Consider the following 14,379-nt stretch of genomic DNA (forward strand, 5'->3'; position numbering starts at 1 on the left):
TTACTTGATTTTGGAAGCTGTTTGCGAAATTTTTAATGAAAACGTGAGCATCTTCTACAGATCTAGTTGAGAAGTCTCCATTACTTGCTGTGTCGAAAGAGTGTCGTAACTCTGAAGTTATACCGCGATAGAAGATACCCAGCAGGTATTCCTCGGTATATCCATGGTGTGGACAATCTCTTTGGTATTCCCTAAATCTTTCCCAAGTATCTAAAAGATCTTCTTCTTCTTTTTGTTTAAAAGTTCTTATCTTGTTTCTTAAGAGATTTGAACGATTTCTAGTGTAAAAACGATTTAGGAAAGCAGTTATACACGCTGCCCACGTTTTTAGTGAAGTAGGTTCTAAAGATTTTAGCCATTTGCTGGCATTGTCTCTCAAAGAGAATGGGAAAAGACTACACTTATGGTAATCCCCATTTGCTGTAATGGTTGCACATAATTCTTTGAACGTCTCGATATGGTCTATCGGGTTTTCGAATGAATAACCATAGAATTGATTTTGTTGAACTAAATGGATATAGGGTACCTTAATTTCGGTTTTGCCATCTTCTGGTAAGGCTGGTTGAATAGCTCTTCGATCTCCCAAGAATTTTTCGAGTGAATCGAAACTTCCAATCAGTTCATCATCATCTTCATGTTTTGTCGATCCGATTAGCTCATTGTCATCATAGATCGGCTCTTCAAACTCATCATTAGTCAGGTCATCATCTCTTGGATCACCATCCACACGATATGGTGGATCACCAAGAGTCCCGGGAACATGTTCCCGGACTCTCATCTCAGAGAAACCTGAAAAATTCAAAAGAAAAAGTAAAAGTAAACAAGTGAGAAGATGCAATAGCAGAACAAGACTCATCAACATTTACAACTCAACTACAGGTAGGTTTCCACTCCTATAGAAGAATTGCTCGTTTCACCCTAGTTCAGACAATCAATGAAAACTTTCGCAACATATCATATCAGATCGGCTTCTAAGTGACCAGCAGAGAATCACGCAGTAAGATTAAAGGCAAACGAAGAACATCTAGAAGATTAATAATCCTAAATCTATCGATTCATAAGCCAAGACACATGAAATTTCCTTTGAAAAATCCCTTTAAACCCAACTGGGTAACTACTCAAACATATTGTAACAAAGCAGGAAATTAAAGAAAAGAGGGAAGAAAAACGAAGAACAGAGTCGCAGATGGAGGCGCGATGATGCTCTCCTCGACGGCTTCTCCTTCAAAGGCGGCGGCTCCTAGGGCTTCTCACACAAACTCTCTCTCTTTCTATCTTATGTCGTCTATCCCTTCTTTAGGAATAACCTAAAGGGGGTATTTATAGCTTCTGGGGTGGTTCTGGACACCTAGGGCTTCAAAAATAACGAAAGAAATTGATTTGGGCTTTAATTAAGTCTTCAGGAAAGTGAACGACCAAGTTCCGCGGTCGCGGTGGCTCTACCCGCCGGAAAACAGGTGTTGGCCGCGGTCCCATCACATGGCTCTCTTCTGAAACTGCATTTTCTGTCATTCTTGCGTCGGGAGTATCTGAAGATCTAACCGTTGCATTGTCTCCAAACCAAGTGCATTAGAAAGATGGTAGGATCCACTATGTTGTCTCAAAATTTGGGGGTGATCAGATGGTGAAAAGATCTTCATCGCTTGTCATACTTTTGACGGTCTGCATTTATCCAAAATTGCTCATTTGTTCCAAATTTCATATCTTTTGCCCAAGTTTCCTGTAAAGTCTTTTGAAACTCTAAAACATTGAAAAAACTTTAAAAACCATTGAAAACAAAGTTAAACACCTGCATAAGATATAATTATGATCCATAAAAGTGGTTAAAATACGGTGTTCGCCAAATTGCAGAGACTAGAATCTCTAACAAACTCCAGAACGAAATACAAATTCAATAAAACGAAAAACAGAATTACAATCCTATATTTATACTAATAAACTTTTCTGCGACGACCGTTCACTAACTGATCCACGTGAGCTTCAGCTTCTTCACGACTATTCCAGCTCAGCAACGACTCCTTCATCTTTCTCCTGACTTGATCTCTTCTTCTTATGTGTGTAATACCTTAGTTGACTTGGTCTATCAGTGTGCCATGTGTTTTCCTTTTCTTAACCAAATGGTTCAACTACTAAAGTTTTGTTTTCTCTGCAATTTATATTGTTTTCTTAATGAAGCTTTAGTCATGTGTTCCCATTACTTCTATTTGTGGTAAAAGATCTTATACTTCATGGCTCTGTTTTCTTCTTGAGTTATCATGCTCCAATGTAATAGAACAACGAGCATAATTTTCTTAATCTCAAAGTAGTCTTTTGTATAATTTTGTTTTTCAATTCATCACAAGTACCATTACTATTGTATTAATGAGATGACCTCTTTTTTTCCAATTTGTGTGCAGAGTGCTTAAAAAACCTCAGTTTGCTATCATGTTGCCCGATTATTTTCTCTAACCAAAAGTCTTCGAGTGCCTGCAATGGCTGTAAATACACTATCTTGGGTGATTGATATGAGGCAATCAATTCTGTGTGATTGTCATACGAAATTGTAAGTTATGTCCTCTCCATCCTTTATTGACAAGTGTAGTCTTTGTCTAGTTATGTAGAGTGAATTTCGATATGTACTTGACTCATGTATAATTCTATTTTTTCTCTTGTCTTGTCAGAAATGAAACATTAACCAATATGTTACGCTTAATTTTCTCGCGCGTGAACTAGCAATCTATTCCCTGTATTTGGAGCGTCTCAAGGAAGTACTGAAGCTGCAACGAAGTGGGTGAAACTTGGATAATCTTCTTAAGCGTGCTTAGGGAGAAAGAATAAAGGTTCGATACTTTGATTGTGACTAGTATACTTAGGTTTTATGTACATTAGTTAGGAAGTTTGTCGTTATCCTTATGATGTTAGATTTATTTTTGTTTACGATGTTTGTATAAGATGTTATGTAAGACTTTCGGTAATGTAATATTACTTTTATTTATGTTAATGATTTATGAAATATAATTATTATTTTTAAATTCTTTTTTTATTATTTTAAAATTCAATAAAATATATTCTATAAAACTGGATTTAAATATATATATATATATACATTCAATTTGAAAAAAAATAAATAAAAAAGAATTATATACATTCAATTAACGCTATAATAGAAAATCTTATAATAGCAAGTTAAAAACGCTATAGTACGGATAGTACCTACCATAGGGCCAGCCCACAGGTAAAGTCCATAAAGCAATGGATCCAGAGCGGTTCAAAAGACATTAATTATTGGAACAGCCAAAAAAGTCCAAATTTTTTTTTTTATAAGTGTGTAAATAGACTTATCCCACATCAACCAATTACAGAAAATGGAAAGGAAAAATTGTCTATAAATAAGAGTCATTATCCCTATCAAATATTTTTTTTAAAAAAAATCAATTCTAGCTTATAAAAATCAATTTTGGGCTTTCAAAATATCGATTCTAGCTCATAAAAATCGATTTTGGGCTTCAAAAATCGATTTGGCATATAAAAATTGATTATGGGCTTCAAAATATTTATTTTATATTATTTTAACTATATATTTAAAAAATATGATGCAATTTTTTTTTCGATTAAGGCATCATTTGTATGGTACGCTTGAGGCATCAATTCACTTTAGGCCGGCCCTGGCTGCGGATGACATAGAATTTATGAAAACGCTATGTATTACGTATGATAGCAGTTTTTTCGCGCTAACAATGTACATATTTTTTGTAGTGCCTTTCCAATCTGTTGGGGTTCAGGGTTACGGCGGTGATGATCACGCGCTACTTCAAACTGGTGCAAATTCTGGATCAACCGCTGGGACTCATGGAGAGGCCACCAATGCGCTCCCCTGTGGGTTCTCTGTCCTTGCTCTGGGGAGCGGACCCCTATGACGACTCCTTCATGCTCGCTGTCACCCTCGACGTTCCCGGATCTTCCGCTCGTTGGCGCTTCCCTGGTAACCTTCCCTGTCCTTTGATCTTTCCTTTCCATTTTTGATTAATTGTTTGGCTTTGATGTAGTTTTATGATCAGGTTTCCAGGGTGCGGGGCACAGCCCCTTTCTTGCCTTCCTTCAACAACTACCTCGTTACCTACGAGAGCCGTTCTTCTAATTTCATCCTTTGGTGGTGGGGATGTCGTCCCTAGTTGCCCCTTTCGGTCAGAAACTTCTTCCTCCTTGATCCCCACAGAGATTGGAAAATGCGTGCAGGGTCTTTGACAAGTACGTCGATGGAAGGCACCGCTCTCCGGCCCCTCGTAATCTCTTTCCGTCGTCTTCCTCCTCATCTGATGACTCGGAATGAGGGGTTTGGAGTGGGCGACTCCTCGGAGCTTCATTTTCTTCTCCTTGCGCTTCGATGAAGAAGTTTTTTTATTTACTTCTTAGTCCGCCCTTTAATTTGGCCAAATGTAACATCCTTTTTGCAAAACATTATCGGCATTTGACTGTACCACTTCTTTGGGGTCTTCCCGAGCTGATCTTAATGAATATAAAGCTTTTGATCTTTGCTTAGCTATTGATAACCCCGTATTTTGACCACTTTTATAGATCGTTTTGAAATACTTTTCTTATGTTTTTCATTGCTTTTAAGTGTTTTTATTATGTTTTTGTAGTATTTGTAGTTTTAAGACTCTTTTCAGGAAACTTAGGAAAAAGCTTAGCAAAATGGATAGAAGATCAGACTTTCAGCTCAGAGTCAAACTGTCAGAAGTTCACCCTCAAATGAAGACTTTATCACGGTCTGATCCAGCTCAAATTTGAAGATCTTAAAGATGAAAGAATTGGCTTTCTAGCACACTTTACATCGAGATAATCTAACGGTTCATTCAAAAGTTACTCGAAGAGCAAGATGTCCCGTCAACCAGCCGGCAAGCAATCCTTATTGCGACCAGCACCTAGTTTACACCGGTCACGTCCCTCCTGACCGTGGAGATTGGCCTTTTTGGCCCAGAAGCCCATTTCCAAGCCCAAATCGATTCCTTCATTTGTAAAAACCCTAAGTGACGTCCAGAAATGACTTGAGCACTATAAATACATGTTTTAGGAACCCTAAGTCGTATGCTCTTTTATGCTTATGAATTCTATTTAAGTTTTAAGTACTTTTCTTTCTTTAGAGTTTTTTTAAGTTTAGGAAGATAGAGACCTATCTCTTGAACCCTTTGTTTCTTTTTCATATCTTTTTCAATACAGCTTTTTAATACAATGTTTTTGCTTTCTTTAATTATGTCTGAGTAGTTTTATTGTTGGGTTTAAGGGATTTTCGATGGGGGCTATATATGTTTGATGATGATTGCATTAGCTATTAAAGCCGAATCCTAGAACTTTTTCTTCTAAACTTATTTTTAATGCATGAGAGTAGTGTCATGAACTATAATCTGATTTAGGTTCATAGTGTTGCGAAAGTTTTCATTAAGGGCCAGATCTAGTTTAAGAAGAGTAATTCTTCCATAGGAGTGGAAACTTACCTATGGGCGAGTTGTGAATGTTGACGAGTCTTAAGCAAGATCATATCTTTTCCCTTCCAGGGCAAGAGTGGAAACCTAGTAGTCAAGGTTGCGAAGAGATAGTTGGTTATGCCCACGACAGTGGCGTAGTCATACGTTCGTGACTCGAGTTCTAAAAGTTTTAGCTAGGATCTTTTAAATTACTTTTTAAAAATATTTTGAATCGTTCATCCCCAGAGATAAGTTCCCTAAAAGCCTAGCGTCTCGCCTCTATAAGTTTTCGTTGATTTTCATAAAAGCTTGTAGTCATTAGGTTATTTTTCATCCCCAGCCGATTTTCATTCGAGTTTTATGTTAAGTTTTCCTTAGTTTTCCAGCGATTTTCTCAAGTACTTTTCCTTTTCCCGTTTAGTTTAGAAATTATGTTTGCGTGACAGCCCAAAACCCCTTTAAAATTGGACCAGTTCTAGACTTCCTTACTTCATATTTCTTTCAAATGCTTTTGCAGAAAAAGATCCTCCTTCCCTGTGGATTCGATCCCTAAGTACTACAATCGATCAGTTGGGCACTTGCGGCTTATTGATTCTTATTCGGGTAAAACTTGACACCCCGCACACACCACATCAAGTTTTTGGCGCCATTGCAAGGGAAGGCACGCGTTTTTTTTTCCGCAGAAACCTAAGAAAGGTTGGTAAATCAACTTTAGAACACTTTTTATAGTTATTATTGTTTTTGGTTCTGTTTGTTTTAGTTTTCGAAGCAATGAATCCTATGAACCGAAATCTCTACTATGAGGAAGGTTTCTACAGCACTCCTCAAGCTAACAGACGCATAGAAGAGTAGTCTATGTGCGATCTTCTCAATTCTGTTCGGAACCCTAATCCAAACCATCAGTCGTACGGACGCTGCAAGACACCTATAAACCGAGACGATCCCTACGCACCTCCTACGGTCAGCCCTATACCATATGTTCATCTCCTACCTCACCAAATCCTTCAGCAGGATGAGAACTTGCAGATCAGTAACCGTTTGGAGCAGCTTGAAGCTACAGTCAAGCAGTTTATTGATGCTCAAGCCGTCTCTACTACTGCCCTTCCTGATAGAATCGATGGCATATCAACTCTCTTCATAAAAAAGTTTGAAAACCTCTCTGATCAGGTCAAGTTGATAGAAGAATAAGCAAAAAAGGATGCAGCCACCATTGCTGAGAGATTCGACGCCATGGAAGAGGAGCAAGCCAAGCACACTTTTGAGCTTCGCAGTACTAAGAACAAGATCAGAGACTAGACTTCAAGCTCGATGATGTAGACAACGCCCTTAATGAAGCCAAAAACGAGTCTTATGATTTCACAGTTGAAGTTTCAGAAAAGGTATACAAAGTCATGGACAAAACCGAAGAGCTTGGCTCAACCCTAGACAAAGTTGTCTATGCACTTGATGAGGTTGAAGAGAAATTTGAAGAAATTATGCAAGGACAAGGAGCACAAGGTTCAGCACTTTACACCGAAGATCTTGATCCAGGAAAGAAATACACTGAGCCAGAAGACCCAGGAGATCACTCAGAAGGCAAAGGAGCAAGCAAATCGAGCAACTCACCTTAGAGACACTTCCCCGCGGCCGCATCCCCCGTGACCATGTCCACAAAGCATCCCACCACGGTCGTGCTTGGTCTACCCGCAGCCCACAGTCGTTTCCCCGCTTTCACATCTCCACAGTCACGACCAACCGTCAGATCATCCCAAAGCAGCCTTGTTCGGCTCATACAAGCAACTGCTCGTCTGATACTCCTCCTTGTGTAGCTAGACCCCCCTTTCAGAAACTGATCGACTCTATCAACACTCAGGAATCTAAAGATGAAGATAAGCCATTACCCTGCAATATGGCTTTCTCTTGTGAAGATGAGTATGAAGAACAATACTCTGAAGATGAAGGATGTGGCCTGTTTATCGAAGATGCAAACGCAGGATACTCATCAGGAAGCAACTCACCTGGCCTTGAAGTGATAACTAGCAGCATATCTTGAGAGAAGCTCATCGAATTCAACAACTTTGTCAAAACAATTCATACCCATCTGAGTTTCGATGATGTCTGGAAGCTTTGATGGCTTCAGGTTTTCTTTAGATACAACAAGGAGTCCAAAGAAAACATCCACACTTATTTCATGAGAGCTAGACACCTAACATCACCTGATGCTTCTTTCTACTCAATCCATCTCCAAAAACCTGAAGAATGCAGCTACTACACCAACAAAATCAGCAAAGAAAATCTAGATGAGTTCAATGATGTCGTTCGAAGCTTACCTGAATGAATCACTTTTGCCACAGCATGCAAAAACTATATGATCGGCCACTGCTTCTGTGAGCGCAAGGAATCCATTCCTGAGATAGAAGACTTGTTCATTCATGCCAAACAAGGGAAGGCTGTTCGAACTCTGCATAAAATTGAAGACAAAAGTCAATTTCTTATCTCTTGTTCCATTAGAGATGAAAGATTTAACCATGTTCTTTGTGATTCTGGAGCTTGTCTCAACATGATGTCCAAGGCAACTGCTTTGAGGCTTTGTATTAAGCATATGCACAAGACTAGGACAAAGATAAGTCTAGCTGACGAATCGAGTGCCACACCAAAAAAAGTAGCTTATGACATTCCTTTGAGGATAGGAGATTGCCTAGTTCCAGTCGATTTCTACATTGTCGAGACCAAAGATGATTCACATCCTATCATTCATGGATGGTATTTCTTAGCAATTGCCGGAGCCATCATGGATTCCCAAACCAAAGGATCTCATTTGCTAATGTCGACAAAGACAGCTTCTTCAAAGCAGGAAAACGTCATGCAACAGAGGTGTTTGAAGCAGAACTTTGGAGTGACGAAGAACCTGGTAGGCAAAATAAGGAGATTTCAAAAAAGACGTATCTTAGGACAAGGTCTTCTTCATGGGATTGAGTCATTTCCTACACCAAGTCGAGCTAAACGACTTAAACCAGAAACGCTTAATGGGAGGCAGCCCATTTATGTATTGTTTTCTTTAAGATTTTCTTACTTTTTCTATTGATCTTTTTGTTTTTATTAGACCATCTCCAATGGTTACCTCTATTTTTTCATAAATTATAGTAATACTAACCTTTGACTACTAAATTTTTTAAATTAATCCCACTTATGTTACTTTTTATGAAAATTTCAACATATTATAATAATACTCAAAGTAAAAATTCATAAATTAAAAAAACATTAAATTATAAAAAGAAACATAATACTTTAATCATCCCCACTGATGTGTTTTTAAAATTTACTATAACCAAAATTATCATATTTATATTCATAAAAAATATATTTTTTTGCATAAATAGAAAGATTTAAAAGTTAAAGGACTACTTTATAAATAAAAAAGTTCACCTCTATTATAGAGGGAAAAAATAGAGTCCCTCTATATTTGGAGGAAAAAATAGCAATCTCTATTTTAGAGGTGAAAATAGAGGTGGGTTGGAGCATAATCTCTATTTTCACCTCTAAAATAGAGGTGGGTTGGAGATGCCCCTAGCTTCAGGTGTTTCTTAAAGAAAAACAAAAAGCAAAAAAAATCAAAACCCCAAAAAAACCAAAAAGAAGGATTGGTTCCAGACTGCTCGGCCCAGTAGGAACCAAGGAGAAGCAGGAATAGACCGCATTTAAGCTCCCGCAGTCACATCAGTTCGGCCCGGGACCAAACACACATCAACCACGACCTCGAGTTTGTAACCGTGGCCAAAAACAAGTTTACTGCGGTCGCGTTGATGTGTCTACTGCGTGAGGGAACAAGTTTTACCCTTAATAAAAACAAATGAAAGCCGCAAGTGCACAACTAATCAATTGTAGTACTTAAAGATCGAATCCCAGAGATTTGTGTACCTGGTATTCTTCTACGGTTTCTAACTTTATGTCTTGACTAGAGTGGTTTTAGAGGTTGGTTGTTTGTCACGGATTAAATGAAACTAAGAAAGCAAATAAATCTATCCTAAAGAGCAAGTAGAAAATCGAATGAAAGGCAAATGAAGCAAGTAGAATATCGAACTAAAGCAAATAAAATGCGGATCTAAATTTGCAAGTAAAAATCGATTGGTTTGTAAACTATGGCTAAAAACGCTGAGCTTTTGGGAACTCTACAGGGATCATAATCGGTTTAACACTAGGGATTATAGATTGGGATTGATATATCGAAATATAGGGTTCTAGAGCTAGAGTACGGCGGTATGACTACATCACTGTCGTAATCATAACCAACTGTTTCTCGCAACCCTGACAAGTAGGTTTCCACTCTGGCCTTGGAAGGGAGAGAACGCAAGAGCTGCACAGGACTCGTCAGTACTCATGATTTCGCCGCAGGAAGGTTTCCACTCCTACGGAAAAATCGTCTGTTTCATTCTAGGTCGGATACTTAATGAAAACTTTCGCAACACTAACTATGTAGATCAGATACAATGTGATCAATCAAGCATACATGCAATAAGAACGAGAATAAACAGAGAACAAAGTTAAAATCCCAGATCTATAAACCTAGATGTCTTAATTGATTATGAGAGCCCCTTTCGGGAACCCTAAGCCCAACTCGGGATCTACTCAGACATGGCTGAGGTCGACATCATCATTGGTTTTAATAAAAGCAATCAAAAACAGTAAAGAAAAGATATGAAAGAAAGCTTCTCTATTGAAGAACTTAGAGTCGAATAATCTTCTCTAAAAATTGCATAAAAAGGCTAAAGGAAAAAGGGTTTTTGTAAAAGTATCAAGGCGGTGTCTAAAAACAACCTAAATGACAAGTATTTATAGTCTTCAATACTCCATGATCTCTAAGGTTCCGGAATTGAGGCGGAGAAATGACTTTGGACTTCAGAAATACGGGCTTTTAATCGGAGTTGGCGCGGTCGGGAGTAACGTGGACGCGGGAAATGGAGGCTTGGCCGCGGTCGTGCAGCTCGTGACCGCGGTGGATGTGTTGATGGCCGCGGTCGCGTGACTTGCTGGCCGTCTTCGACTGTCTCCAATCTTGAGATCCAACCTTTGGAATGTCTCCAAACCAAGTGCATTTGAAAGCTGGTTGATTCTTCTATAAGTTATCCAATATTGGGGATGATCAGAAGGTGAGAAGATCTTCGTCTCTCCATGAGAGTTCTGACGGTCTGCATTTATCCAAAGAGTCTTTTTGTTCCAATTTGTGCCTCTTTATCCCAAATTACCTGAAAAATCTTTTAAAATCCGAAAACATAGAAATACTTTGAAAACTTTTGAAAATGGAGTAAAAACACCTGTAAAAGACATTAAAGTGATCCACAAAGATGGTCAAAATCCGGTGTTATCAACTCCCCCGGAAATCTATTGCACTAAGATCTAACTTCCTGATAACACCTGATTTTGACCATATTTATGGATCACTTTCAGTATCTTATGCAGGTGTTTTCAATCACTTTTGAAGGTTTTATAAGTGTTTTCCATGTTTAGGAGTTTTAAAAGACTTTTCAGGTTACTTAGGCAAAAGCAATGCAAATTGGAGAAAAATCCACTTTTGGCCAATTTCGGACTGTCAGAAGTTTTACATCCGATGAAGACCTTCTAACTCTCTGATCAAGCTCACATTAGGATACAAGATAGAGAACACAACCATATTTCCAATACAAGTGGAATCAAAGCAAGCTAACGGTTGGATCATAAGTTATTTCTAATTTACTAAATACATGTTCTGCAGTCTCGCGAATGAAGCAAGAGGAAGAATGAAGTTTGGGCATCATAGACCAACCACCGCGGTCCAGGAGCTCGTGAACGCGGTGAAAATCATCCTGGACACGCCTGAGAGCCTTCATCCACGGTGGACCAGCATTTACCAGACTTGGAGAAGCCCAATTCTGCGACAAGCCCATAAACGACCCAATGGCCTTTTTTCAAGCCCAACTCATTCTCTCTGCAGAAGAAGCCCTAAGGACGACCAGAGACACTTGGAGACCTATAAATATGTATTTTAGAAGACCTAATTTCGTGTGTGCTCCTTTCCCCTTGATAGGGAGGCACCAAACTTTTGTTTCTTAGGTTTAGATTAGGGAGATAGAGATTTTTCTCTTGAACCTTTGTTCTTTCTTTTCATCTATCTATTCAGTTTATGCAATCTCTTTTTCTTTACTGCTTTTCTTTTTCAGCCATGTCTGAGTATTCACCTTGCTGGGTGAAGAGGGCCATCGAAAATGGACCCCATGACCGATAACATCTAGGTTTTTTAAGTTAAAATATTTCAATTTTAAATGATTCTTCCATTCATCCAAATCTCAAAGCGGTAACGCTGGAGTAGCTAACCAGTGTCCGATCCTAGGTTAAATCTGAGCCACGAGAGTGTGGTATCTAGGTTGTCTGAACTGGATCTTATGGACGTCACCGTAGTAGCAGACAAAAGCTACCTACGAAGGATACGTAAGCCGAGATGGATTCCAAGCTACAATGCATGATCTTGTTCTAGCATGAGAGCGAGAGTTAATTGCCATGAATGAGTGATTAGATGATTATGGTGACGAGAGTTAGCCAATCTTACAAGTGTCTATCCTAGTTTCAGAATCATAGAAAATCCTTACCTAAATATCTTGTGTCATAGATCATGAACCCTAGAGATGAACCCTAATGCCTAACACGTTTTTCATCTTTGTTTTGATCTATTTTATTTCCTGTTTAGCTTAGTAAAAAAACCCCCATTGGTCTTTGAGTTTGATTACTAATCCAGTTTGAAGTTTCTGCAGGAAAAGAAAACTCTCCCTGTGGATCAACACCCTAAGTACTACAACGCACGGCTGTGCACTTGCAGACTCTAGGGTTTATAAATTTAAAACTATTTTTCGACAGCAACCCTAGCTCGCATCACTTCCAGTCAACTAGCTCTTATTATTCATTAAAAATTCCGGTGGTTCTCATCCAAGAAAGTATAAGCAATGCAATCTAGGCTAGGGGTAAGGCTTAAAGTGTTTATCGGTTACCTGAAGATCTGGAGGATGCAAGATATTATGCAAAACCGCAAGAAAGAGTGAAGCTGTTGATATCCACAGTTTTCAGTCACTTTTGTCTTGCCATAGATTTTTGGTCTTCTTTCTCAGGTTCTCTCCTAACTCCCCTAGGTAAACTTTTTGTAAATCTTTCAAACCATAGCTCTTCAAACGAATAGTGGTTGCTTTTTGCTCCAAAAATTTCGACATTCTAAGACTCATTAGGCTTTTTGTTTCCCTCTCTTTCATTAATTTTTTTTTTTAGAAAGAGGGAACACCTTTAAATATAGAATCCTAGAGAGCACGAAATTACCAATTCCATTCAGTATTGTAAAGCTTAATAAGGTTTCTGATACTCTTCCTTCCCAATTCCATTCAGTCTTTCTCATGAGTGACTGAAAACTGCATCGTTTCTATTCTCTCTGATATTTTTGCACATATCTGCTGATATAAACTAAAGAGAAAATGCATGAGGATTGAAAACAAGGGTTTTGGGTTTAAGGTATGGTACCAGATAAAGATGAACTGGCCATCTAGGACGACAAAGAGCGGTAAAAATGAGGGTAAAAGACGTCCTATATGTATATATCAGTCCTGCCTAAAATCAATGATGAGAAAATTAGATTTCAATATTAAGGTCTAATAAAATGAGCTAGTATATCCTGTCAGAAAGAATCTCCATGAATAGAAGTATCCTGGTGGGAGTTTGTAGTGCAAGTACTCTAGCTACCGCCTAGTCTAGTGCTAACCACAAATGAGCTATCATGCGTAGTGTAGAAGTGTACAGATCTAAATCATCACAGTTTTGTGTCAAACATTCCTGAAAAATACTTAAGATCGAATAGATTACATATTAAAATTTAAAAACTACCTGAAATTTTGAAAGCAAAGCAAGAAATGATTAGTATGGATACACATCCTCTCCCAGACTTAAATCACACTGTCCCCAGTATGAAAATGTGGTGAGAAGATAGTGAATAAAAGCGAAAAATAAGATAAAAGAAAAGAAAATGATGATAGAACCGTGATGGTTGTTAAATGACAATGAAGTGCTGATCAATCACTCATCCTCTAATGTGTCTGCTTCAAAATGGTGCTGCTCCTGTAGGAAGGTGGCAACGCGCGCAAAGCGTTGTCCTTGTCTCTCAACTCTGCGCTCCAGATCAGAATGGGTGTGTGACGATATCGATGATGAAGTGTGGCCGGTCGAACCAGATGGCTGAAAGTGAGCACATGCTGCAGCTGCATCGCGCTTTGCCTTGGCCACCATGTATTGCCTGATGGTGAATGGTAGACGAGGCACAGAGGGTAAAAACTCATCAGGCTCTGGAGTCCATTGCGGACGTCCTCCGTTACACAATCTCGGGACTGATGCTGAAGGTAAACAGACTCGGTGCTCTTCGGTGCCATACTTATAACCGAACATGTCTAGATCGAAAGTGGCACGAGAGATAGTGTGATCGCGAGAGAGATAGAGTAGGTCATACCAGACGTCGGGAAGTGGATCATCAGATGAGAAGTCGAATCCTACAGCTTGTAGTATCGCTGTAATAGCGCTCCCATAAGCTGGAGTAGCGCCTTCGCAACCATGTAAATCATGCTTCACCTTCACCATGTTCTGTGCTATGATCCAGGCAAAGCAGGCAAGTTGTGGGTCGTCCATTAATGGTATTTGAAGTGTAATGAGCTCGGTCTTCAAAACACATCCCATGTTGGCTATAGAGAAAATCTTGTGTGCTAAGAGTTTGTGCACAACTCTCACGGCAGGATGAGTAAGAAGGGCTGACTTGGATCTCCCGCTATCATAGACGCGATGACCCATCTCTCTCTATAAGTCAAAATCAGGTTCTTCTTCGAGGTGAATGCCATCAGTGTATGGAAGCTTAAGAGCTTCACAAAGTGCAGAAATAGTGAGTGAGTAGGTCTGTCCGCGGATA

General features: G+C 39.0%; 1 non-coding gene across 1 annotated transcript; it reads left to right on the forward strand.

Annotated features, from left to right (window-relative positions):
• Window positions 1–158: 158 nt before the first annotated feature.
• LOC112090130 lies at window positions 159–266 on the forward strand. Its single transcript, XR_002901480.1, has one exon. It is a non-coding gene; the product is annotated as a small nucleolar RNA R71 (small nucleolar RNA).
• The last annotated feature ends 14,113 nt before the right edge of the window (window positions 267–14,379 follow it).

The sequence above is a fragment of the Eutrema salsugineum genome, unplaced genomic scaffold (assembly GCF_000478725.1).
Source record: "Eutrema salsugineum unplaced genomic scaffold, Eutsalg1_0 scaffold_11, whole genome shotgun sequence".
Lineage (NCBI taxonomy): Eukaryota > Viridiplantae > Streptophyta > Magnoliopsida > Brassicales > Brassicaceae > Eutrema > Eutrema salsugineum.